This window comes from Rattus norvegicus, chromosome 15 (genome assembly GCF_036323735.1).
Source record: "Rattus norvegicus strain BN/NHsdMcwi chromosome 15, GRCr8, whole genome shotgun sequence".
In the NCBI taxonomy this organism is placed as follows: Eukaryota; Metazoa; Chordata; class Mammalia; order Rodentia; family Muridae; genus Rattus; species Rattus norvegicus.
This window is the reverse complement of record NC_086033.1, coordinates 40,114,258-40,140,994: the sequence shown is the minus strand read 5'-3', so window position 1 is coordinate 40,140,994 and position 26,737 is coordinate 40,114,258.

Sequence of the window (26,737 nt, the reverse complement as noted above, 5' to 3'; positions counted from 1 at the left end):
AGAGAGGTATCCTGATTACTATAAATTTTTGCATGTTCATCTTTTTTTGGAGGTTGAAGACCTACCTCAAATCATATCTGAAATATATCAACTGGTAAGTGATCATTGACATGTCCAATAGTTTATGTCAAAAATAGGTTCCTGTCAGGCACAACAATTAAATAATAATGGCATTGGATAAACATTGACAAACATTTTCATATTCAAATATAATTATCTCCTTATGTCAGATGAAAAATGTGTTCATTGTCATTCCCAAATATAAGCCGAAGCAATTAATGAAAGTTGTTAATCTGACATTTTATGAACAGAATAAAGAATCCTTAATTTTTAAATTCTACAATCTAGCTTTTTGTCAGGACCCTGGTAAGATGGAAAGAAAGGAAGGAGGTGAGAGAGCTCATTCTTTGGCATCTCCACAATCCTAATAAGATCTTAGTAACCATAGCCCTTGTGTGTCTGTTGGGAACTACAGTAAATACAGTAAGAGCAGAGAACTAAGTTCTCAGTGTTAAAGAGTCCATTTCAGAATCCAGATGGCCCAGCTTTCCCGGGCTTCCTTAGTCAGCATGTTTGGAAGTTCATATAGCACTCTGACTGCCCCTGGGGAAGTAGACTGGGGTTTGAGCATCTACTGGGCATCAGGTGCTCTGCACACACAGTTCATTAGGAAACTCTGTACATGCTCACAAGCTAAGCCCCCCACACAGAGCCTTAAAGACTCTCAACACTAGACACAGCCTTTCCATTGCTTCAGACCAGTGTGGGAGTCCAGAGTACTGTCTGTCTGTCAGCCTAGGAGTCTAACAGGCTACTTTGTATCTGGCTGCACACTTCAGCTTACCTAATGTGGTGTTTGTGGCTATCAATCTCCTCATGAAGACTGTTAATATTTGAATGTTCTCAGGTCAGATTTTATTCAGACTGAATTGGCTCTAAATTAACCTTATACTTTTGGCTTTTGTCTCAAGATTACCTAGAGCCTAACAAAAATTTCAAATATAGGTCCTGGGAAGATAGCTTAGTCAGTAGAACGATTGTTTTATGAGTGAGAATTCCTAAGTTTGATCCCCAGAGACCAAGACTGGGGGTAGGGGAGTGCCAAACATGACAACACAGACTTGTAAAGCCAGGGCTGAGAGAAGAAACAGAAAGATCCTTAGGGCTCACTGGCCAGCCAGCCTTGCCAAAACTTCTAGTTCCGGTTCAGTGAGAGACTCTGTCTCAAAAATAAATCAAGGGCCAATGAAATGGCTCTGGGGTAAAAGCACTTGCCGTGCAAGCCTAGAGATCCTATTTTAATTTCTGGCAAAATACAGAAGACTGTGCATGCCAGATCCCATTGATGCTCATGGGAGGCTGAACCAGGCCAACAGTCATCCTTCCTTAGATCACTACAGGTCCTGAAGAGTGTGGGAGAGAGCACTCTGCCACCCTAAGCACAACCCTAAATCCCTGAAGAGCTCCCATCCTCTAAACAGAGAGTGAAGAATGGCCACGCTAAGAGTGACACTGATCTATTGTGTTTCTTTCTCTCAGTTTTGTTTCCGTTGATCTCGAAATCCTAAACTCCAATTGGCCATTTCTAGACAACAGGGTAATTAATGCCTCTTCAACATCATGCTGGTGACAATAAAGGCAACAACCCTTCCTTCCTGTTTCTAAGTGACTCTTGGAAATGGGTAATAAACAGATAATAATTCAGTGAAAGAATACATGGACAGACTAAATGGACTATTTTCTGGCTGAAGTTTAGTAAGCTCAAACAAATGAAGGGACGCAGGGCATCAGAGCTGAGTGAGCAAACGTGACACAGAGATGAGGCCACAGAGGAGCCAGATGCCTCAGAGCTGCACAGACCAGGCTGAGGGTGTGGAGTATCTTCGTGTGACTGAACTCTGTTGTGCAAATTAGGTACAGCAACACTGCATAAGTCTAGCCAACACTGAGTCCCAAAGTGTGCTCTCAACACTTGTAAATGGAACAGATGCTTCACTGCAGAAAGAAAAGAGGATTGAAAGTGAAGAGAGGGAGGAGGGGGGAGGAGAGGGAGAAGAGGGGGAGAGAAGAGGGAGAGGAGAAGCTCATGTCAGGATTAATTTGCAGAAAATGTTTTATAATCCCCTTTCTTCCTAAAGTGCAATATAATAATATAACTTTTGAGAGTCAAAGGAATGTGTTTATTTTTAGGATGTCCCAAAAATTATCTAGCCCCAAGATGTTTTATTGTGGTGGTTTGAATAAGAATGCCCCCACCACTGACCCACTTTGAGTGCCTAGCCATCAGGGAGTGGCACTACTTGAGAAGGATTAGGAGGTGTGACTTTGTTGGAGGAAGTGTGTCACTAAGGGCAGACTTTAAGGTTTCAAAAGTCCAAGCCTAACCCAGTATTTCTTTCTTGCTGCTGCCTGTGGATCCGGATGTAGAACCTCTGCTCTTTCTCCAGCACCATGGCTACCCACATGCCACTTGATGAGTAGCAGAGATTGACTTTAACTTCCAACCCTCCTGCCTCTACCTCCCTAGGGCTTCCAATCCAGGTGTGCTCCTACACCCAGTTTAAGTGATACTGGGACCAACCAGGGTTTTGTGGCTACTAGAAAAGCATTACCATCTGAGCTACACCACCCCCACCCCCAACCACTCTGCACCCATTTTAAATCACCATATGTAGCAAACCTATCGGAAAACAGAAACCAGCATGGAATCTATAACTGTATGTAAATGTGATCTAATACATAAAAGGAAAAGAATCTGCTGCTTGGAACAAATTTGTCAACGACTCCATGTCTTTACTAAATTTGGTTGGTTCTCATATTAAAACATTTTAACTAAGATTACAATTAGGAAGGGGTCATGAAACCTACATTTTCTAAAATAACTCAGGTTTTGTCAGCTTTACTCACCCATGAACCACAAACTTGACTGCACAGTGAATCTCGATGCCATTATGACCGGAAGAAGTCAGGGATCACCACATTCCAGTCACCTGCCTGGTGGGTGGTCTAATTAGCATCTCTTAATTGGACGAGGAAGTGTAAGCTAAAACAAACTTGACTCATACAGGCCTCAGCTGTAGACATCTGCCATGGACATACAGAACCCTCTGAATTCACCTCGAGCCCACTGCTACCCAGAAGGCATTTTGAAGAGCATTTCTCACACACCCATCAAACTTTTTCAAAACTGAGTGTGCAACCGGAAATTAAGTCACCACATTTTTATTCACTCATCTGTTCGATAAACACTCATCAAGATTTCTAGGCTTTGCCTATGAATATGAAAATTAAAAAGACAAAATCTTTATCCACTATGAATTCTCCACTATGGATGATGTGGAGAATTAGGATGTGGAAAAGAGAAGCAGTGGCCTGTGCAGCAGGTCTCAGTTGCTGGACAGCGGGAGGACAGAGAAGAGAGGCTGGAGTGCCCAGTACTGGGAGGGTGGTCAGACTCTATCGAAAGGACGTGAAGTCTCAGCTACATCGTAGGAGATAAGCAGATGCTTGCAGGGCATACAGGTCAGAAACAGCATTCTAGAGAAAGAAAGAGCGTGCATATAAAGGCGTGACTGACAAGTGCCAAGAGGGTCGCCGTAAACAAATAAGAACACCAGCCATGAGTACAACAGACAAAATGGAGGTTAACAAGTCGCCACGGGTTCAGATTTCCAATGGCAACATCTTAAAAAGAAAGTTCCGGTTCAGAGAATGAAGGAGGAATGCTTAGATTGCAGGCAGCAGAGAAGCAAAGGGAGGTCTGAAGAAAGCACATTCAGGAAACCGGTCATTTGTGGGACTCTGACATTTTAGCTAAGCCTTCTCGATGCACGAAGTAGCCAGTTGCTTATAATGGAGGTCTGTAGTAATAATGAAAACAAATGGCTGGTAATTCAGGATCAACGCATAGACAAGCCTTGACAATTTCAAAGGAGCCATCCTAGCGCTCTTTTAAATAATAGTGCTTACAGAGAGACTGCAGATGAATCTTCTTGATCTCAGCTGAAAATAGTATAGAAAAAAGGCGATGAACAAACACACTCCAAGCACAAAGATTCATGAACAGCGAGAGCAACGGAGCACAGGTTCAAAGGTCTTTGGCAAAGTAAAAACAGGTTGTACCTACATTCCGCTAAGGGATTCGGGGTATTGTGTAAATCACTTGTACTGTCATGTGAGAAGAGCAATCAGTTAGGTGAGTTGCCCACAGCTCACACCAAGTCAGTTCAGAAACCAACAGTGCAACCCTCCATCCACACCACGGGTCCCAGCGTCGAGGAGTCTATTGTGTTTTTACCACATCTTCTGGCATGTTCCACAGCCCAAAGCTGAGTCAGAAACAGGAGTAAGAAGTCAGTTAAAAGTTGAGTTAAAAACATGGCAATCCCTTCACCCCGGGGCCCGGAAGTGAGGGTAGGTTTTATAAGGAGACAGGGAAAAGGAAGACACCCTGGGCACCTGCTCCATGCCCATCCCTTTGCTGGGCGTGTACAGGCACTCTCGGTAAATGATAGAAAGTTGTTCTCTTGGCATTTCGCAGTCGCTTGGTATAAACAAATGCCTCCTTCAGGGTTGCCCACGGGCCAAGCATCCTCAGGACCCTGGAGACTGCCAAGAACAAGGTAGAGCCTCTTCCTTCATAGAACCACGTTCTGATTGGAGAAGACCTAATAAACAAGTCAGCTAATGAATACACAAGAGGGAAGTAAGCGCTGGGCAGACGAATAAGATGTGATGATGTAACAGTCTGACAAGAGGGAAAGTAGGCTGGGCACAGTGCCATTGGGGTGGGGAGAAGCGTCTCCAGGAGGATGTGCCCTAGAGAACCAGGCATGCGCATACACATGAGAAGATGTAAGGTCCAGCCCTTGTTGTTCAAGCACATGTGGGACAACATACAGACTAATGTCTGTCTGTCTATCCACATGACTCCAACAGCAGCAGGAGAGACCAGGCAGGGGCTGTTCTAAGGAACTGGCTTCTACCACGCTGAGCTGCCTCCTATACGATGGTTTTTGCCCTGCGGCTTTGCTTCCTCGGAACTCTAACAATAGGCAGTTGCCACGCTGCTCCTGCCTCCTTTCTGTATTGTTCTGCTTACTTTAACTAAACACAACTGCTCAGAACCGTAGAATGAAACAAAAGTGATAACCACTGAGACCTGGTAACCAAAGGCGCTTCCTGACCACGGTAATGAGAGAAGGCAGTGAGGGCATGGTAATGACCATAAACAGACAGGACCCAAAGTGCAACATCATCAGAGACTCTTTTCGGGAAGCCAGCAGTGGGGTGTTGGGACTGATTTGAGGTTCTCGAACACTGACAGAGTTGGAAGCAACACAAAACTCACAAAGTCATTCCGCTTTGGGAATGTTAAAAGGAAACACTTGTTTGGAAACAATTTTCAAGTGTGAAAAGAATAGCTGTTTCAGTGGAATCTGGGAGCAGCCCGACCACACAGTTGAGGTTGAAAGATGTGTCACTCCGGGGAACTGGGGTCTGGCTGCTAGCAGCACCCATGCCTGGCACCAAACTGAGAAACCCTGACCTGTGTTGCAGCCAAAGGCTCCACCCAGAGTAAAGCGGACTCCTGAATGCCTCCCAGTCTTGTGTCTGTCCTCCCTTGCTTTGCCCCAGCATTCCATGCTTCAAGAACCCTACACCTAGAGTTTCTTTCCACATCACTTCCTCCTTCTCCACTGGCAAGTTCAAGTTCACCAAAAATGTGAAGTGGTTCCTATGGTAGCCTCTCTAACTGCTCCCCAGATTAGGTTAGAATCAGCAGACAAAAGGAACGTTTGATAGTGTTGATGCAAACACTTGGCTTTATTGGCCTCTTCTGGGTGGTTTAGCAGAGTCATGTTCCGCCATAGGTTGCCTTCCAGGCTCCTCTCTCTCTGGCTGCCTACAGCACCAGAAATAAACCCTTTAAAGACACCCTCTCAGGAAGCACGCAGTCACCCCCACGTTCTACCATCCTACTTTCACATGAGGTGACAATGACAAGTGCACACCGCATGACATGGGGCTGTAAAAAGCAGACTCCCAAGACAGGAAGCAGAAATACATGTGGGAACCCCCCTCTGCGGAGAACTGAGGTGCTTTCCTGTCCTCAAACCTCCGTCTCCTGCTCTTGTTAATCTGAAAGGACAAATTTCTCCTCTGCTCCCACTGGGCACTCTTCACAGTGGATTTAGCAGGACCACTGCCCATAGAGGGACTGTGGTTTTGCTCAAAGCTAAGGCCACTTTGTATTCAGAGCATTTTATTTATTTTGGTGTTGGGGGGCAGCGATTGGGTTGTTCAAGACAGGGCTGCTCTGTGTAATAGCCCTGGCTGTGGTGAAACTTGTTTGTAGACCAGCCTGGCCTGGAACTCACAGAAATCCACCTGCCTCTGTTTCCTCCTGAGTGCTAGGATTAAAGGTGTGCATCACCACACCTGACCTGCCTTTGGAGCATTTAGAATGGTAAACTTCTTTGTACCTCGAAAAGAGTGCATTCGTGAATTTGAAAGTTGTTCATATGATGATGATAATCATATGAAGAAGAAGAAGAAGAAGAAGAAGAAGAAGAAGAAGAAGAAGAAGAAGAAGAAGAAGAAGAAGAAGAAGAAGAAGAGGGATGGATATTTCCTTCTTAGGCAATTTGCTAAGTTAATAACAACAATACTATCATAAAATTATTTTAGGTCAGACTTACAGTGTTTAACTCTTGATGTACTTTTAGTTAGATATGAATATGTATAGGTAATCACTAAAAGTTCAACTTTTCTACTGTGGTAGAATAATATATGTTTATATGTATGATATGATGCGTGCAGAAGACGATGTGTACATAGATAATCCACAGAAAGGTTTAAAGCTCAAGACAGTATCCATTTTAACCTAAATTTCTCATCTCCTAGCTGAGGGTGACAGTGGTTCTGTGATGTCCAGAAGACACAGTCTTGCTCTAGTCCTCCCAACCATTGACTCTTACAACTTTCCACTTCCTCTTCTGGGATGGTCCTGAGCCTTGGGGAAAGGGATACCGTATAGATGTCCCATTTGTGGCTGAGCACACCACTGACACTCTCTGCATTAATCATGGCCCACTGTTGGAAGCAGCTTCTCTAATAAGGTCTTCACTAATATATGGATGTAGAGATATAAATTTAGAGAATATTTTGATACTGTCCACTTAGCAGAGTAATAATAAACAGGTTCATCCCTGAAGCCTGTGAGCTACCCAACCATTGGTTCCTTTACAGGAACCAATGCCTTGTCCTTGGAACAGGCCTTAAATCCAACCAGGAAGCAGTTGGTTATGCCTGTGACCTGCCTGCCTCTACTGTACCCACAGGTATGTTTTGCCACACTGGTCATTATTGCTGTTCACGGGGCTAACAGCACAGCACCACTGTTGATAAACCTTCCGGTACTAAGAAAGCTAACAGCAGAGAGGAGGCTCACTGGTCAGTACCAACTTTGTTTCTCCGCATCCCGTGACCGAGAGGTAAGTGGTGGCTTCTGATTCACCCACATTCCGAACTCCTCCCATCCCTGTGTCACAGTTCCCCACATTAGCAATCCGGAACTGCTTTAGTACACAAAGGGTTTACGGGTAACACAGAATGATGTTTCTCCAAACCAGGTTTTTCAGTTTTGTGTCATCCCAATCTGTATTTCAAGACTTCATGAAAAAATCTGTTAACTTCTCCCCAAAGCCTTAAGATGGTTCACATTCTGATTAGTCATCTCCTCCCATCTGTGACTTTCTGCTCTAGTAAACTGACACATGCGAGGATTCCAATGACAGTGCCGTGCTCTCCTGTTAGCAGTATTTGAAAAGACAGAAAAACAAAACAAAACAAAAAAAAACAAAACAAAAAAAACCCTATACTAAGCCCAGGTGTAAATAGCATCCATAGGGAAACAGATGTAGATGTAGACCCCATTTCGATTAGGAATTGCCCAAGGCCTCCAGGCCTGGTGGTGCACACCTGCAAGCCTAACAGTTCAATGGGCAGGGGGAGCAGGAGTTCAAGGTCATCCTCAGCTACAGGGTGTGTTCGAAGTCAGCCTGTGCTACAAGATCCTGCCTCCAAAAATCAAAACAATTAAAATTAATGATCAAGTGTCGATGGGTAGAGGATGTGATACATGGAATGCATTCGCTGCCTCTGATGCCATTAATTAATTTAATTAAATAAACTCTATTTAAATAAAGGGAGTTTTCTCTTTTCTAAGAAATCCTGCCTCAAAGGAAAAGTAACACAGATCACCAACCATCTTCAAATAGTGTGAGGGTGAAGAGGGTCATACATCTTCATGCTGGCAGACAGAGAGGCCTTTACTCTGGGCCCTTCATGGGGGTGGGGGATCTGGGTACCTTTAGACTGGGGTTGCAGCCTCGACAGTGGTTGGCTGACAGAGCCTGCAGCCCCTAGCCATTTTGTCACAGACTCACTTCCCAAGTTTGGGGTGGAAAGCAAGTCCACAGAGCTTGTTGGGGTACCCTTTGGCATTCTGGGCTTCCTGGGAGCCTTGAAGACCTGGGCACAGTCACTCATTGCCTTGTGCGTACTCCTTAGGAGCTTGAGGTTAGTGCCACTGAGAAATTTCTAGATCTGTGACCAAGGTTTCTTGATGCTATTCCTGTTCCAAAATTTTTCAGGACTACATGAGATGGAACCCATTGTCTGACTCTGTTAAGGTAGCCATTAGAAATATTTCTGTGTACAACGCAATCCCCCTCTCATTCTGTTAGTCAAATGGCTGTGAGAGGACCCTCGTGCTTCCCTGCACAGCCTGTAGAAGTTACTGTGTTGTAATCACTCTTCCACCTGCCTTCCCACTACCCACTCTGGGAAGGGCAGAACTTCTGGTATCTTGGTCACCACTGTGTCTTCAGTGTTCAGCAGTGTCCAAGAATATTACAAGAAAGTTTCACCAGAGTAAGTGACCTGCTGGAGCAGACATTCTGCCGTAAGACAGAACAGACAGAATGATGCCTAACTCTCTCTATGCTGCCTCACTCTGGCCAGGAGGAAGCTCAATGCTTACGTTCAAGGCTCAATCTCTCTCAGCCAGCAGTTTTCGTCACGTGCTCCTTTTTCATCTCTACTTCTTTGTAGTCTTTGTTGTGAGATGATATATTTTGGCCTCAGTGTATCTGTGCAAGTCATCTCAGCTCTGCTTTAAATAAAACCAAAGAGCTCACCAAGTATGGTGCTGCATGCCTACAATCCAAGGCGCTGAGAGTTAGGAGGGTCATGGCTTTAGACCAGCCTCAAGTACAGAGTGAGAGCGTCTCAAAATTAATTAAATAATAACAATTAAAAATTACATATGTTAACAATATATAGCCTAATATTGTTATTAATTATGATATTATTGATATTAATTATGTTTTATTATTTCATCTTATAGGTTACAGTTCGTCATGAAGAGAATCCAAAACAGTCAAAGCAGGAACCGTAAGCAGGAACCATGAAAGAAGGTTGCTTGATCTCAGGGTCATGTTCAGCTAACTTTCTTATACAACTCAGAGCCACCTGCCCAGAGCTGCTGCTGCCCACAGTGGCCCTCATATCCATTAACAATCAAGACCATATCCCACAGACATGCCATGGGCCAATCAGATGGAGACAATTCTTCTTTTCTTCTTCTTCTTCCTCTTCTTCTTCCTCTTCTTCTTCTTCTTCTTCTTCTTCTTCTTCTTCTTCTTCTCTTCCTCCTCCTCCTCCTTCTTTTTCTTCAAATTTTTATTTTAATTTCAATTGAAAATAAAATTATTTTCACACAGTATGTTCTAATCACAGCTTCTCCCCCTTCCATCTCATATCAGATCTTCCCCTCCTCCCCACCCACTCTTCCAACTCCTTGCCTTCTTTCTCTCTCTCTAGAAAACAGTCAAATAAAAAGGATTAGCAATCAAGGATAAAACAAAATGAGCAAACTAACAAACAAAAAGAAAAACAGAGAAACTAAGAAAGAGCAAAAGGAAAGAGAGAAACTAAGAAAGAACATGAAAAAGGCACAATGCACACACACACGCAAGCACACACACACAAGCACACACACACACACACACACACACATACACACTCACCATAAAAACTCGAAATCAGAAACCATAATATACAAGGGAAAAAAACAGAAAGAGAGCCAGCCATAGTGGTGCACACCTTGAATCCCAGCACTTGGAAGGCAGAGGCAAGCAGATCTCTGAGTTCGAGGCCAGCCTGGTCTACAGAGTGAGTTCTAGGCCAGTCAGGACTATACAGAGAAACCCTATCTCTTCCCCTCACCCACTAAAAGACCAAACAAATCAATAAGGGAGGAAAAAATCCTCAAAAATATTTTTGAGTTTGTTTTGTATTAGTTATCTATTGCTCACCACGGGCCTGCCATGAGCTGTGGCTAATAGACTCAGTGAAACTCCATTGGAGAAAACTACCTTTTCCTCTGCATGTGGGTTTCAATTGCAGATTGCATCTTAGAGTATCCTCTTCCCCATCTCAGCAGTGGAATCCTGTCCGGCTTTAATGTATGCAGGCCCTGCGATGCTGCCACAGTCTCTGTGAGCTCACATGAGAATCAGTCCTACTGTATGGGGAAGACACTGTTCCTTGGTGTCCTCCATCCCCTCTAGCCTCCTCTTCTGAAAACAGAAATTCCCTGAGCCCAGGGAAGGGAGTTGATGAATATAGGCTCTGCTAAACAGATTGAACAGGTCCATGGTCTACCTGTTCAATCTTGGGATCTTTGCCATCTTAACAGAGTCAGACAATGGGTTCCATCTCATGGAGTTGGCCTTAAATCCAACAGTTAGTGGTTGGTTACTCCCACAATGTTTGTGCTAATACTGAACCAGTGTACCAGGCATACAAATCACCAATATAGATTGTTGTAGGGTGATGGCTGAATTGGTATTTACCTTTCTCCTCCAATAGCATGCCAAGTACCTTCTAATGCCATCCACACTAGTCAGTAGGGGAAAGGTGTCTAGTTAGACATCTGGTCAACCTCTCTATGTTCAACAAGATATGTAAGTGTTGTCTTCAACAATAGGGCCTTACCATCTAGTTGTAGAGAGCAATCAATAGTCTTGGCAACGGTCTACGTTGTTTGAGAGTTCCCAGGGGGCCCCTTTGACCAACATCTCAGTTAGACATAACCCATTCTTGGGATTGGAGATTTCACTTTGTTTCAAGAGATGTCTAGTTTGGGGCTTTGGGAGATAACTCTTCAACTGAGATTTCTTTTCCCCAGGTGACTATAAGTTGTGTCAAGTTGACAATAAAAACGAACCAGAACAAATGTGGAGCTAAATTGAAGTGTTATACATGTCTTAGGGTTATCATTGCTGTGATGATAACCATAACCAAAAACAAATTGGGGAGAAAAGAGTTAATTTAGCTCACACTTCCACATCACTGTTCGTCACTGAAGGAAGTCAGGACAGGAACCCAAACAGGGCATGAAGCTGAAGGCAGGAGTTCTGCTTATTGGCTTGCTCCTCATGGCTTACTCAGCCGGCTTTTTTATAGAACCCAGGACCGCTAGCCCAGAGATTGTCCCATCCACAATGGGCTGGGTTCTCTCCAATCGGGTCAATCACCAATTAAGAAAATGCTCTACAGGATCCCCTACAGCCCACACTTAAGGAGGCATTTTCTCTGTTGAAGATCCCTCCTCTTACATGACTGACTATAGCTTGTGTCAAGTTGAAATAAAAATAGCCAACAATACTCCTGTTAACAGAGAATGACTGACATGAACCCAATTTTGCCTACTAGTGAATTCTGAGTAATATATATTTATATATGTAATTATTTTTACTTTCCCCAAAACCTGCCTTTACCTTACTGGCTTCCTCCCACATAATTAGATGATCCACACACTTGTGGTTTAGGGACTGCATTGCCCCTGTATCAACACATTTCTACCAAAAATTAAATTGTGTGACTCCCTGAAAACATTAAGAAATCCAATATTCCCAAGAGCTTTTCATTTAAAATCCTAAAAACTATGTTTAGCCACTCTTTTCAGCTATTCTGTTCTTACTTGTATTAACAGAATAAGAAAAGGAGGTGGGGGAGATGCCACGGTCTCCTGGCTTTTCTGGACTTTGCTGGTGGCTGGCTCCTTTTCCTAAGTGTCAACTGACCAGGCTCTGAAACAATGCAAAGATGGAAAGGTCTCTGGTTTCTGAGCAGTGGCTTTGCCTGATCTGGATTCAACAAGAAACTTCCATGCACGGCAATGAAGTAAAAATTCATCTGACCCAGTTGCTGTGCCCGAGCCTTCTCCAGGAGCCCTACTATAGCCAGCCTTGTAGGGATGAAAATATTTCAAAAAGGCATTTAAACTGGGGCCAATGATAAATGGAACACCTTGACAGGGGACTGCTTAAATGCATAACACTCACCTCTACTTAAACATCAACCTCATCAGAACCCAAAAGATACTCTAGAGGGGTCACTGGGCCCCTTTCAGACTCTTCCCAATGTGATATGGTTGAATAAATCTCCACTTTTGATTTTCTCTATTAATTTGGCTCTTTTAATCGACTTGTTAGGGCTGTGACCCCCAACCTTGAGAATGGTATGATTCCACATTCCTTACCCTATTGTCCGCAAGATGACCGTATCAATCTCAAAGCCCAAGGCACACCTATGGCTGGGGTCACCTCACCCTGAACACATCACAAGACAGCAAAGCTGATGTGCTCAGAACCTGACACATGGCTCCAACTTCAACCAGGCCACCACTTGTCATGGCTAATCCCTTCTCCTGGCACCACACTCCTTTCTTACATGGCTACTCTACCTACTTCACTCTGACCTCAGGACCCTAAGGAAGCAGATGACTTAGTGATTTGAAAAGCCTACTAAGTATATAGTCCCCACCACATCTGGTTCTACCTTCCTTGGGATTCTCTCACTGACTCCTCTGAGAAGTCTTCCTGAGCAATGGCTGACCAAACTTCCTTTCATATGGACTAGTAACCCTAAAGGGCACTTGTAGCAGGAGAGAGAAGCAGAGGTCCCACTGCTCAGTCCCCCTCTTCTAGCTTCTCACACATTCACAGCGCAGCAAGTCCATCACTACTGATCACCGGGTCGAACACCTAGCTTGCGTTTTCTTTTGATGCAAGCAAAACTCTCTTAGACATCCCTGCCCCAAAGCCTTGTTTTGCTGGTGAAGGCATTTTTTTTAAAAAAGAGCTGAGCCACTAGCATCTTTAGAGTTTCCCTACAGGGTTTCAAACTCCAGTGTTAAAAAGCAAGAAAGGTCTCTTATCAGAATTTTAGACATGGTGGTAGTTAGTTAGAGAATTCTATTAAAGGATTGAAAGACTCCAATTATCCTTCAGATTTTCCCTAGAAATAAGCCAGTTCCTGACTCTAAGATCAGGGGGCAACGTATTCCAAAAGACAATACTCAGTGTGCGTTCAAAAGAAGGGCGCACGCCAATAAGCACGTCCCAGCATACACAAGTTTCTACTCCACCACCAAGACTGTTTACAAGTGGCAGTGTAATGTGTGATCTAACCACCCAGAATGTGTCATAAAATGTCAGCAGCTTTCTGTGTTGAAAAACATGCCCCCTCCCAAAAGAAAAGCTGCAGAGAGAGGAGTCTGCTCTTTACACCCACACACCACTTACACTTTACTGGAGCACCCCGAAAATTCCCCTAAGCATTTTTATCATTGCCTATCTCTCACAGAGCTCCACAGTTTAGTCAGCCAAACCATATCCTCTTCCAGTGTAGACAAATTGCCTTCTGACAAAATGCACACGAACAAAATATCGAGAAGTCCCCAAGTCGTCATCTCTAGCCTATTTTTCTCCTGAGATGAGTAATATTTTCCTATTTAGTTTTCTTTTTGAGTACAGAAGCAACGTGTGTGTAGTCGTATTCTTATATCACCGCTAATATGTTTATTCACCTTGCCTTGAATATTTCTGCCTTTTATCGCTACTTTGCACTTGTACATTGCAATAAAGTTACTTTGAAAAGATGCATTGATTTAAACAAACGAGGAGGCCATTTGTCCTTTCCAACTTTCAGTAGGATGCTTAAAACTTTAGCCACACTTTGGAGAGGATTTAAAGTAAACAAGACGAAACAGTGAAGGTGCCTTGTCGCTTTTTCCAAACTCTTGGTCAGCACTTGGGTGTTTCTCGATGCACAGAGAACACAAACTCCCAAACTACTGCACAGCACTTCAACCAGACAGAGGTCATGTTTGCTGAAAAGAATGCAAAGAATGTTAAGCACATGTGTGATGGCTATTAAGAAACACGGTTAGCGTGGCAGATGGCTCAGTGGTGAAGGTACCTGCCACCAAGCTCGATGACCAAGTTAGATCCCTGGGATCCATCCTGGGATGGGAAGAGAAAACAGACTCCTGCAAGCTGTCCTAACCCCCATATGTGCACTGTTGTGTGTGCATGCACGGTGCATACATACATACATACATACATACATACATACATATATACTAAACAAATGTTTACAATAAAAAGAAATACACCTACAGCTGAGCATGTATTTAACCCCAGCATTCAGCGAGCTGAGACAGGAGAATCAAGAGTTTAAGGCCAGTGTAAGCTACACAGTATAGGTCCGGCCTAGACTACACACCAAGGCCTTGTCTGGGTTCCCATTCTGACAAAAGCAAAAGGAAAGAGAGAAATATGCTTAAGAGTAAGATTTAAGAAGCTAGATAGAGAGTTCCTGTTACATTTGTGATACATGCATCATACACACACACACACACACACACACGCACACACACACACACACACACACACACACACACAGGTAAAATAAGCCAGTGGAAGTGCACGTGTGTGTCCCTAGCAGTACCCGGTCTGTGGGCTTTACCGTGGGATTTACCGTGGGATTGATCTGAATTTCTCAGGGGAATACTAACTGCACGGCCATCTGAAGGCCTGGGGCATTCCTGACTGTCACGAAGCTCATCCTTGCTGTGTTTTTTCTTCACACTTCCCAGCTGACATTACTGCACTGCTTATTGATGTGAATGGAACTCAAATTGCTGAGTTTATTTTTCTGTCTCAAGTGTCTGAGTTTTACTTTCTGTTTTCTTGTACAGAGTGTGCGCGTCATGACGAATCCTCCCTGAATCGGAGAATCCTCTCCAAAGCCCAGTGTTTTCAAAATGATTGCTCTCTACATTTGTAGGATACCTTGGAGTCTTCTAATAGGTCTGGTTGGTTTCCTTTAAGGCAAACGAAGCCACGTGCATAAGAAAGATGGCTTTCCTGTGCCCATCCACACGTGGGAAAAGAGTTCTGAAAACTTGAGTGCCTGGGCCAATGTCACAGAACTAATGACTGACGAAAAGGGGCCAGGATTCAGGCCTGCTTGGGGTTTGTTTGTTTCAACAAACCATATACGTAGAATACAGCGAGATATCCAGAAGACATTTCTGGTCCACTACCGGTCACTCAACAGTGTCCCGCCCTCACCCCTGCCACATTCTGTGATCTATAAAAACACAATAACCTACACACTCTTTCAGAGCCTTAGCTGATTCTCTTGTCCTCATTTTTAGGAGTATTTAAATTTATTTAAGTTTCCTGTTTAAAAAGCCACAACATACACCTGAGAGTGCTAAAGTGCAGGCTAGAAAAAAATGGGGCTTAGGGGGATTTTTCTGAGCCTGGCTTGGAAGACTGCGTGCTGGATGCTCTGTGATGTAGCAGCCATGACTTTGCTTTGCCTGTGGTAATTCAGTGACAGGAAGGTGACATACTTAATGTTACACTAACTTGTCTAGGTGGCTAGACCACAAGTGTGGCTTGACACCCTCCCCCATCCCCCCACCAGCCCTGAGCACCTCAGCAGAGCGGTGTGGCTCAGCACCTTCCCAAGACCAGAGAGTGAGTGTCAGCAGGTGTTGGCTGCATCTGTAATAAAGTGAAATTTATTACTTTACATCAAATAACTGCTCTCCTGATTCAGTTTGTCTTCAAGATCTGAATGCCGTGAAATGCGTGGCCTATGAAATTTCTACTGTTTTAGTGTGAATCCATGCATACCTGCTTCCTACGAGGGCCCTGACAGGAAGGCATAGAGCCCTCTGACAGCCAGAGGAGGAGCCTCGGAATGCTTTCCCTTACCACATACCCTTAAACCACATGAACTCAAAATTAAACGTATTTTTTCCTCTGTAAGATACAATGCCCATTAGGAAATTTTTCTCCCATTGGTATTTTATGTATTTACCCTTTGAATAAAAATATCCAAAGAAAATTCTCTCTTTGCTTCAAAGTTAGATCAGCACCCCTACGCTCACTGAAACATTTTCTATACTTGCCAATATTTGTCAAAACCTGGGTGTCAATCAAGATTTTACATGTATATACTGGAATATTATCCACCCTAAAAAATGAAAGGAATCCTGTCATTTGTGACCTGGGTCAGCCTGGAGGACATTATATCAAGTGAAATAAGTCAGACACAGAAAGACAAACGCCATATGACCTCACTGATGTGTGGAATCTAAGGGTCTAACTCAGGGAGTTAGAGAATGAAGCAGTTCTGACGCCAGAGGGTGAGTGAAGTGTGAAGATCTGATCAAAAGCTACACCCTTACTCACAAGGTGAATGAGTACAAGTTAAGAGGAATAGCTACAATACAGAAATACATTTCTAATTATGTGTTCATCATCACGGTACATACACACATCAATTCATTATGTCATAGATCTTAAATAAGTAAGATCTTGTCAATTAAATTTTAAACAAAAAACTAACAAGATAAATGTTTTTCATTTTCATTTATCAGTTTGTATTGTGGAAGTGAATGTATGCAGAGGAAAGAAGAGAAAATGAGAGCATGTGCGAACTTGTGTGTGTGTGTGTGTGTGTGTGTGTGTGTGCAGTGTGTATGTCTGTATGCACATGTGTGTGTACATGCCTGTGTGTGTATGACTGTGTATACACGTGTGTATACATGCGTGCATGTGTGTATATCTTTGTGTGTATGTGTGTGCATGTGTGTATGTCTGTGTGTGCACATGTGTGTGCGTGTGTGTGTCTGTGTATGTGTGTGTATGTGTGTGTATATGTGTGTGTGCATGTGTGTATGTCTGTGTGTGCACGTGTGTGTGTACAGGTGCACATGCTACAGCCCACATGTGGAGGTCAGAGGATGACTATGGGAGTCAGTTCTCTCCTTCAACTGTGAGACTGAAAGATCAAATTCAGGTTGTCAGATTTATGTAACAAGTGTGCTTGCCTTCTGATTCATTCCACTGTCCCCCTAGATTTTTATTTTTAAGGCACAATGGAACATGGACTCCTACGGCAGAAGTGGGTGAATAATTTTGAATATGCAGATCTACAGCTGCCTCTGAGCAATGTTTAACTAAGCACATCACCATCAAATCAAACCAGAGATCACCCCAGAGGCCTCTCCAAACGTGTCTCCTGTGGTTCATAGTGTGTCTAGGCCAGGGCACAAGCCCTTCTTCCTCATGCTAACCTGTCACTGGTGCTGTTTTCCCCATTCAGACCATCTGGTCTGCTGTACCCCATCCCATCATTCCAATTCTTCCCGAAGTGCTTTAAGATTGGACAACCCATCTCTGGGTCATAGTTTCCCACACACAGTTGTCTTAACCTGGAGAAATTGGGAAAAAAAATACATGAGTCTACACAGAGATTGTAATTTAATTGACCCATGCTTTACGCTTGAGAATTTGAGTTTGGGCTCTCTCTAATTATAGGGAAACGTTTATTCAGTAAAACTGACCATCTTACAATGTTCAAGTGTACAACTTCATAGAATTACACAGCTTCCTACTGCAGTACCACTGATCTGCAGAATGTGTCCATCTTTTGAAGCTGATGTCCTACTCTCCATAAACAATCTCCAATTCTTTCCTCCCCTGGCTCCTGTCAGACACCGGTCTGCTTCCAGCCTCTATGGTGCTGACTACCCTAGGGACCACATAGAAGTTAAGTCACAGGCACATTTCCTTTTATGCCTGGCTTACTCACTTAGCCTAATACCGCAAGGTTCATATGTGCTGTGAACATGGCTGCATCTTCTTTTGTAAGGTGATGTATGTGATGCCGGTCTATACGATGCTTTGTTTAGCACTTAGTAGGCATCCAGGTTGTTTTCAGTTTTCACCTATTGTGACTATGATGCTGTGGATATGTGTGTACAAATATCTCCTCAAAATCCTGCTTCTGATTGGTCAGATGGTCTGAAGTCAGAATGGATCACTGCCTTTGGCCTTCTAAAAGCTTGCGATTAGTAGAGCTGATTTGCTGTGCTCCGGAAAAAGGGACTTGTTGAGTAAAACTTTAGTGCACCCCACCCTGGCTTCACTCCAGACCTTTATTTAAATAAAAGTGAAAAATACTCTCCCTTCCCAGGGATCTGTAGTCTGGTACCACCATCCATTCTTAAACTTATACAACAGTGTTGCCATATCTACATGGAATAATTTCCAAACCCTTTAGTAGATGCCTGCTACCATGACTAATGCCTAACCCTATACGTTCACTATCTTCCCTATAAATACATAAATGGAAATGTCAATTCATAAAATAGAGGTAGTAATAGATTAGCAACAATGAACAAAAATAGACACAAAAATATCTACATGTTTTCGTGTAGTACAGTAGTAATCACCTGAAATGAAATTACCAGATCACTGTCCTTGTGCTTTGAGTCCATTTTTAAATAAATGAAGCACTGCAGTTCCAGAACAGTTGATCTGGTAACTGAGATGGATATTAAATAATTAACAGGGAGGCACATAGATTATATAATGGATATTAAATAATTAACAGGGAGGCACATAGATATAGCACATGGCCGTGATATAGCACATGCCTGTTCAAGCAGACGAAGATGGAAGGACTTAATCTCTCATCAGGCTGTTCAGAACAGCATACAATTTAAAGCTTACCATTCCTTATTTTTGGAATTCTCTATTTAAGATTTTCATAATTTAGTCAACTGCAAATAATGAGACCTTGCAAAGCAAAAGCATGAGAATAGAGAGTCTGCTTGCTGTCGTACAGACAACTGTATGCCTGCTGACCTAACCAACTTTCTATTGCTGTGATAGAACATTCTGGCCAAGCATGACTTGGGGAGGAAAGAGTTAATTTCATCTTAGAGCGGATAGTCCATCATGAAGGGCAGTCAGAGCAGAAAATTTAAGCAGGCACAGGAGGCAGGACCTGATGCAGAAGCCATGGAGGAGTGCCGCTTACCGACTTGCTTCCCATGGCTTGATCATGGTACTTATATCATGCAGAACAACCTACCAGCACCTGCCCAGGGATGACATCACCCACAGTGAGACAGGTCCTCCCACATCAATCAATGGTCAAGAAAATGCCCCATGGATTGCCTACGGGCCACTCTGATGGAGACATTCCCCAATTAAGATCCCCTCTTCCAAGATAACTCTAGCTTGTGTCAAGTTGATAACACCAGCACCAATCACCCTGCACCTAGCACCCTCTCTAAAACCCCGGATACTGAGCCTAATCTAGACCTCATGTATCCTCATCACAGTGAAAAACAAGGGAAGGCAAGGCCACACCAGAAAGCCTGGCTGTAAAAACCGTAGCACTCTGGGTTGGAAGGAGGGTTCCTATCTGAATTATTCAAGGACTTCAAATGCCTTGACTATTAAAGAGACTATAATGTCTGCTAACAACTTATAACTAAAATTGAAAACAATTAAATCTCAAAATGGGTAAAATAAAAGTCCTATCCACTTGGAGGATAAATATCAGTTGTTCACACAGCATATAGAAAAAGAGGGAGGGAGGAAGAGAAAGAGAGAGAGAGCTCTCACTGGCTAATTATTAGGGGCTACATGATAAAACTCTGTCTTAAAGTAAAACAAAGCACTGTTTTCAAGACATTGTTTTCTTGAAGGACTCTCTAGACAGTGCCCACAACTGAGTTTCCTTACCATTGTATATCCCTGGTCCTGTCAATTATAACCTGGAAGCTAGAGATCCAGATTCAATTAAAAACTAAATCTGAAATAAAATAAATCCTGGCTCTGTATGTCAGGGCCTGGGGACAGGACCAGGGGGCAAAGTCTTAGTAGTTGCACTCTCCGAGTCACTTTTCCAGATATCACGGCGAGACCCCAGAGTAGGACATTCTGTGTTCATGCATGCTGCGTTCTTAAGTTAACTTTTCATCACTGGGACCAAATTCCTGACAGAAACAAGTTCCGAGAGGAAGTGCTATTTTGGCTCGGTTTCAAAGGGCCATGGTTTCTTCACCCACTGTCTTCAGGCTGAGCACCATGGCAGCAGGCCTACATGGCAGTCTCTTCACCTCACAATGATCTGGAAGAAGGCGGCAAAGTACATGGGACAGCACAACCCTCTCTCCCCCTCCCCCTCTCTCTCTTTCTCTCCTCCCCTCCCCCTCTCTCTTTTTCTCTCCCCTCCTCCCCCCCCCTCTCTCACACACACACACACACAGTGGCTTACTTCCTCCATCTAGGCTCTACTCCTAAAGTAGCTACAAACTCCCAAAATAGAACTACCATCTGGGAACCAACCATTTATAACCTGGGTCTGCAGGGGAAACTAAAAGGAACCTGATATCCACTCCAAAGTCACACAGCAAATAGGTGTCATAGCAGAGTGCCAGCAATAGCCAACTTCGCTCAGGACAACCCAAGGCCTTCAGGAAGTGGGGACCAAATGCCCCTTCTTAAGACACGTGTGTTACAGAACAGAGAAGGTACAGCTAAGGGAAAGAAACAGGGACACAAATTATTTTAAATTCACAGTCCTCTAAACCAGTCGCAGCTGATATACAAGGCTGGGAGGAGGACAGAGCTGGAAAGAAAGGGGCGGGCTTTATACAAAAGGAAGTAAAGAAACATGGGCAGAGAAAGGCATGGTGTACTTCCTTCTAGCAAGAAATACCCTACCATCGAGAAAATCCAGGCTTAAGAAACAACACAGAGAAAAGAGAAACAGTTGTCTGCGCCAGGCCAAGGCACACATGACTGTGGATCAGACAAAGGGAAGAGACTGATCACTGCCACAATTCAGGGTTGGGGTCGGGGGAGGCGTATTTCCTTTTAGAGCAGTGGTTCTCAATCTGTGGGTCATGACCCCTTTGGTAGTCAAACAACCTCTTCACAGGGGTCATATATCCTACATATCAGATATTTACATTACGATTCATAACAGTAACAAAATTAGTTATGAAGGAGCAACAATATAATATTATGGTTGCAGATCACCACAACATGAGGAACTGTGTTGTATCAAGGTATTGGGAAGATTGAGAACCGCTGTTTCAGAGGAATCTGAAGGAGATCGCGCTACATACACGTTCTTTATGAGTACAAGAACTATCCTCATTCCCCATTCAGTACTTCTGAGGATGGTCCCTAGTGAGCTCAAAATTTAGATAGACTTTAATACTGAAATAATAGGACACTGGAGCTGACGGGATGGCTTAGTCCCTGCTACACAAACATTTAGACCTGACCCCAGCACCCCATAAAAGGCAGGTTTGGTGGCCCCCCACACCTCTGTACCTTTAGTAATGGTAGATGTACAGAGGCAAGAATGAAGAAACAGGCAGGTCTCTAACGTTCTTTGGCTAGCTGGCCTAGCTAACCTGTGAGTTCCAGATTCAGTAAGAAACCCTATCTCAAAAAATAAGGAGAGAGGGCTCAAGGAAGGCACTCGACATTCGCCTTTGGCCTCTACATACACCTGCACACGTGTGTTCACACCCACATATATACGTGCATGCATACAAACACGTACATACACAACATAATAATACACACACACAAACACACAAAATAATAATGCAAACAACACAACAGGATAATGATAGAGAAGACCTAAAGGGCACCAGGACAACCCCATATAAAAGGCATTTAAAGAACAATTAACTTAGGCATCTACACAGATCGCCTTGAAGGCATGGCTCCCTGGCTCTCTACTCTCCAGCAGGGTTTAATTGACTAGAAGTTCCACGACAGTGAACAGAAGTTGAATCTTACTCCTGCCTGGTTTATCAAGTCACAGGTATGCAGTCTCTCTGGCAGGCCTTAAGTTTATCAATGTGCAAGGTGAGCATTTTTTAGAAGAAATGAGCTGTTCGAAGCTGAAATGAGGCAAGTCCAAGACAGGAGAGAGGCAGAGGCCCTGTGGCAGCCCCCCAGTGTGAGTCTCTCTCCCCAGGACCAGTTTTGAGGAAAACCCTGGGAGACCTACACATAGCAGGACCCAAAGGGAAAAGGAATCAGAAGAGCTGGCATCAAGGTCCCTGCTACCCCCAACTGTGATGCCAGTGATGTCACTGGGGTCTCAGATTCCCCAATCCAGAAAGGGATTTTCAGAGACAAACTTTGCAATATCTGAGCCCTGACAGCCACAAAGGGGACTTGAGTCTGTTGTTACTGCCAATATTTCCCTGGTCTCCTGAGCTCCAGGTCTGCATGTTTCCTTAGGGTATGGATCATAGACGGAATTACCCCAAGCCATAATAGACCACCAGAAGAAAATTTAGAGACTCAGAAGATTCTAAACGTTCTTACGCACTACCCCAGGCTGGAATAACTGTGTGACTTTTACATTTGTATGGTCACTGGGGAGTCATCTGGCTGTGTGTGTTTTAACATCTGTCAGCTAAATCAGACACCCAAATGTAAAAAAAAAAAAAATATTGAAGGGGCTCAGAAGTGTCATGTGGCTTTTGACACTCCCTGGTTCATGCAGGGTAGAGAAAGCAATAACAAAATTACCAAGAGACCCGATCTCACATCCTCAGTGGCAATACAATCTTTGTTCCAAGAAGCCTTTGCTTCAGAACAAAAGAATATGTACCCAACTTCTTCAAGGCCATATTTGGACATTTTAAAGATGCAGACCATAAAAGCATCTGGGCGGGGGAAGCAGCTTTCTATTTAAGGAGCATCAAGCCTACAGAGATCACAGAACCAACATAGTCCATTAACTCTTCCTCCAGGTCTGTGCCAGGGTCACTTTGAAGGGAAGCACGATTGCTTCTGTAGCTGACACAATGGGCCAGCTCAAACAGCCTGATCAGAAATTAGGGCATTCTCAAGGCCTCCTTTAAAACCCAAGTTGCTGTTTGGGTATAGAATTTATTTGTTAAAAGAGTTTAAAAGTACAAGGTTTAGAGCCAGTCCTTCTATTGATGTCATTACAAACTTCTGAGTTGATTATACATGTGAGTTAACGGCCAAATAGCAAACATATTACTGACGTTGTGAGAGTGCTTTCAAGATATTATTAAGATATAAAGATAACAGTACAGATTGTCTTATATAGGTAGATGGTTTTCAAAAACGTCAGAAATCCACAAAATTTGAGATTTAAAGTTATTTATCTTTTGTTGAGACACAGCTGCTCCTAACAGTTCCCCTTTGGTGGATTTAACGAAGAATTTGAACATCTCAACCTCCAGATGAGGCAATACTTTGTGGCTAGGCAGCCACTGGACAAAACTGCCTGTTTCATCTGCAGACTAGTACTGTCCAGAAAAGGACAAATTATGCAGAATAGTTGACTGATAAACTCTGCCAAGACAGTGTGATCAGCCCTTCAAAATCTGCATTTCAAGAGTCTCTCAGTTGATTTTGGGCCAGAAGGCTGAAGACTTGCACTCACATATTGCTAACAGGGGACTGTGCTAGTGGAGATTTGTCTCTACAACCTCTCAGTTCTAGAAGCCGTGTTAAGTTTCTTATGTGTATAGATATTTGGTCATTCTCAGATTTCTGATGGGGTTGAAGACTGATTATAGTCTCATAGCCTATCAGGCTGTATAACTCTGAATATAAATATTTTTTTGGATAGTTATCAGATAGTATACAAGCTAGCCAAGATATAATATAGATTTTAAGCCTTTCTCAAGCTGGAATGAATAACTAAATGTTCTGTCTAACTGATATAGTGGTGGAATGGGTGTTGAGTATATCATATGCTTTATAAATTGTAGAATGGTAATAATTGTACTCAATTTATATATAAGTGAAAAGGCTTTTTAACTGGACAAAAAGGGGAAAATGTTGTGGTTTGCCCTGAAGTTATCTGTATTTTGATGCTAATTCTACTGCCCCAAGGACAGCTGCCTAGTCAAGGACTCAGAACTCAGGTGACTTCACCAGAACCACCTCCCCATTGAATTTGTAAAGTACAGGCGAGGGGCAGGTACAGGATAGAAGGAGGCCTATTATTGGAGGAGAAGGAAAGATGGGTGGGAGAAAAGTTTAAAGGAAGAGGAGGAGACTAGGAGAGAAAGGAGAGAGAGGAGAGAGGGTGAGAAGCCATGGCAGGTGATGTTAAGATTCTGCTCTGTGTATTTACAGGTTGTTATCAATGTTCCTAAGGGATGGATGGTACCGGGCTTTGTATGTTTAAGTGGGCAATTATATCTTACCAATTGGGTCAAAGGAAAAAAAAAAAACCCAAGTTGCCAAAACGCCCTCCCCATCACAGAGCTGAAGGCCGTGTCCGTGTCCTTGTGGAACTCACAAAATAAGCTGGACCCTAATGAGATACAAATTTGTTTGCAGTCAACTGAGGCCAGGCAGGACCCCTCGTGGGGAAGGTTGATCCATCTAGTTCTAGCACTTGCTTGCACATGAACTTGTGGGACACAGTCTTTCCCAAGTTTTGAATCCATCCCATTAGGTAGGTGGCTTTGTTTAAGCGGTGACTATGGAATGACCTAATGCATCATGGTTTGCATTGCTTTTCCTGTCAGCAGACAGCAGCTTGTTTCAAGAGGCATGAAAAATAATTTCTTGTTTAACTATTTTTAAAATCAGCATACAAGGGGGTTGGAGAGATAGCTCATTGGCTAAGAACACTTGTTGATCTTCCAGAAGACCCAGGTTTGGTTCTAAGCAACCACGCGGTGGCTCAAAATCATCTATGATTCAAGTTCCAAGGGATCCAACACCTTCTGTGCCTCAAGCACTAGGCACACATGTGATACATGCACAGACATGCATGTAAGCAGAACACCCACACACATACAATAAATAAAACAAAAAAAGAGCTAAACTGTCACACAAAGTGATAGGTTTTGTGATGGCGTTTTCTACCCAAACATTGTTTTACTTTGCTGTAATCCATCGCCCTCGTCCACTGCCCTCCCCAGCTCCTCATCTTACCCTTGCTCATCTCCTGTCTCCCCACAAGTCCTCTCCTCTCTGCTTCTGTGTCATGTGTATTCCATTACTCTCTTGCTTTTCCCTCCCTCACCCCTCCCTTAGCCTCTCTTCTTCCTTCCTCTCAGGGTCCCCTTTCTAGTTTCATATTGTGTGCACACACACAGACAGACAGACACACACACACACACTCACGCACGCACGCACGCACGCACACACTCCAGCACATTTCTAGAGTCCACATATGAGGAAAAAGTGCTATTTATCTTTCTGAGTGAAGCCTGTTTTGCTTAACATCATGATCTCTAGTTGCATCCATTGTTCTAAAAGAGTTGAATCCCTAAAGTCACGAGTTCTTGGTGTTAATAGAGTGGAGACTTAATCCAGCCAAGCTCACTAGAGTTTGGCCCTCCATGATTAATTAAATCCTCGTTGCTTTATCAGAAGACAGACATAACCCAGATGTACACCGTCACAGGTGCTCCATCTCTCTTTCTATATGCCACCTCAGGACACTGCCAACAAAGAAGGTTGGCAAACAGAGAAGTGGCCCCTGGATCTTCCACTTTCAGAACCTAGTTAAATGAATCTATTGCCTTTGCATAGATTTATTCTGACTCGAGTGTTTTGCTATAGATTTAGGCTTTTTCTTGTAGTTTTCTAAGCAGCACGCTAGGAACTAATAGGGTCAGGATTTGTGTTCTCTCTCTGAAAGGAAAACCCTGAGAGAACAGAGACTTGTGTAAGGTACTGGATTCATAGCCACAGGATACCTGAGATACACTTGCCTGATATATAATGAGTTCTATTCAAACCAAAGGAATGGCCAGAATCACATACATGAGCCTTACCCAGAGGATCATAGCAAGAGAGATTTCATATGAACAAGTTTTTCGTGAAGAACATTGTCTTCCGCCGTGCCCCTGAGGAGGACTGGGAGATCTTCCTGACTCGTTTCCACCAGATTGCCCATCTTTGGCCATCCTAGCTGAGGTCACTCCTGAAGCTAAGTCAATGATTAAACAAGCAGTCAGCCTCTTTTTTTTTTTAAATCAGCCTCTTAATAACCTAATAACTTAATCATTAAAGAATACTCTACTACTTGCCCATGACAGAAACTCTGACATCAAATCACAATACCCAGCCATCCCTTTGGAATATGTTAAGGTAGATTTCCTGTTGCCTTTAAATTACCTCTAAGTCATTCTTCCCAAACTGGATTGAAGCTTGAGAGGCCTCATCCCTCCATCCTGGCTTCATCAGAGGACCACCTACTTCATCGGCCATTGTCACAAAGATCTTCTTAAATTAAATTTTGGATTATCCTAAATTGCTGTCATAGATCTAGGCAAGATATCTGTCTAGCACCTCTCATTTCTGGGTGAGATTTGCACAAATCCACCGGGCACAAGTGGGAAACTGTCTTGCACCACACGCTGTGCTAGAGTAACCTCATTTCAAAGTCGAGGCCGAGTCTCCTCCCATAGAGTCAATTTTAGCCCAACCCTAGCTAACAACTCTGTGCATTCCACATTCAAAAC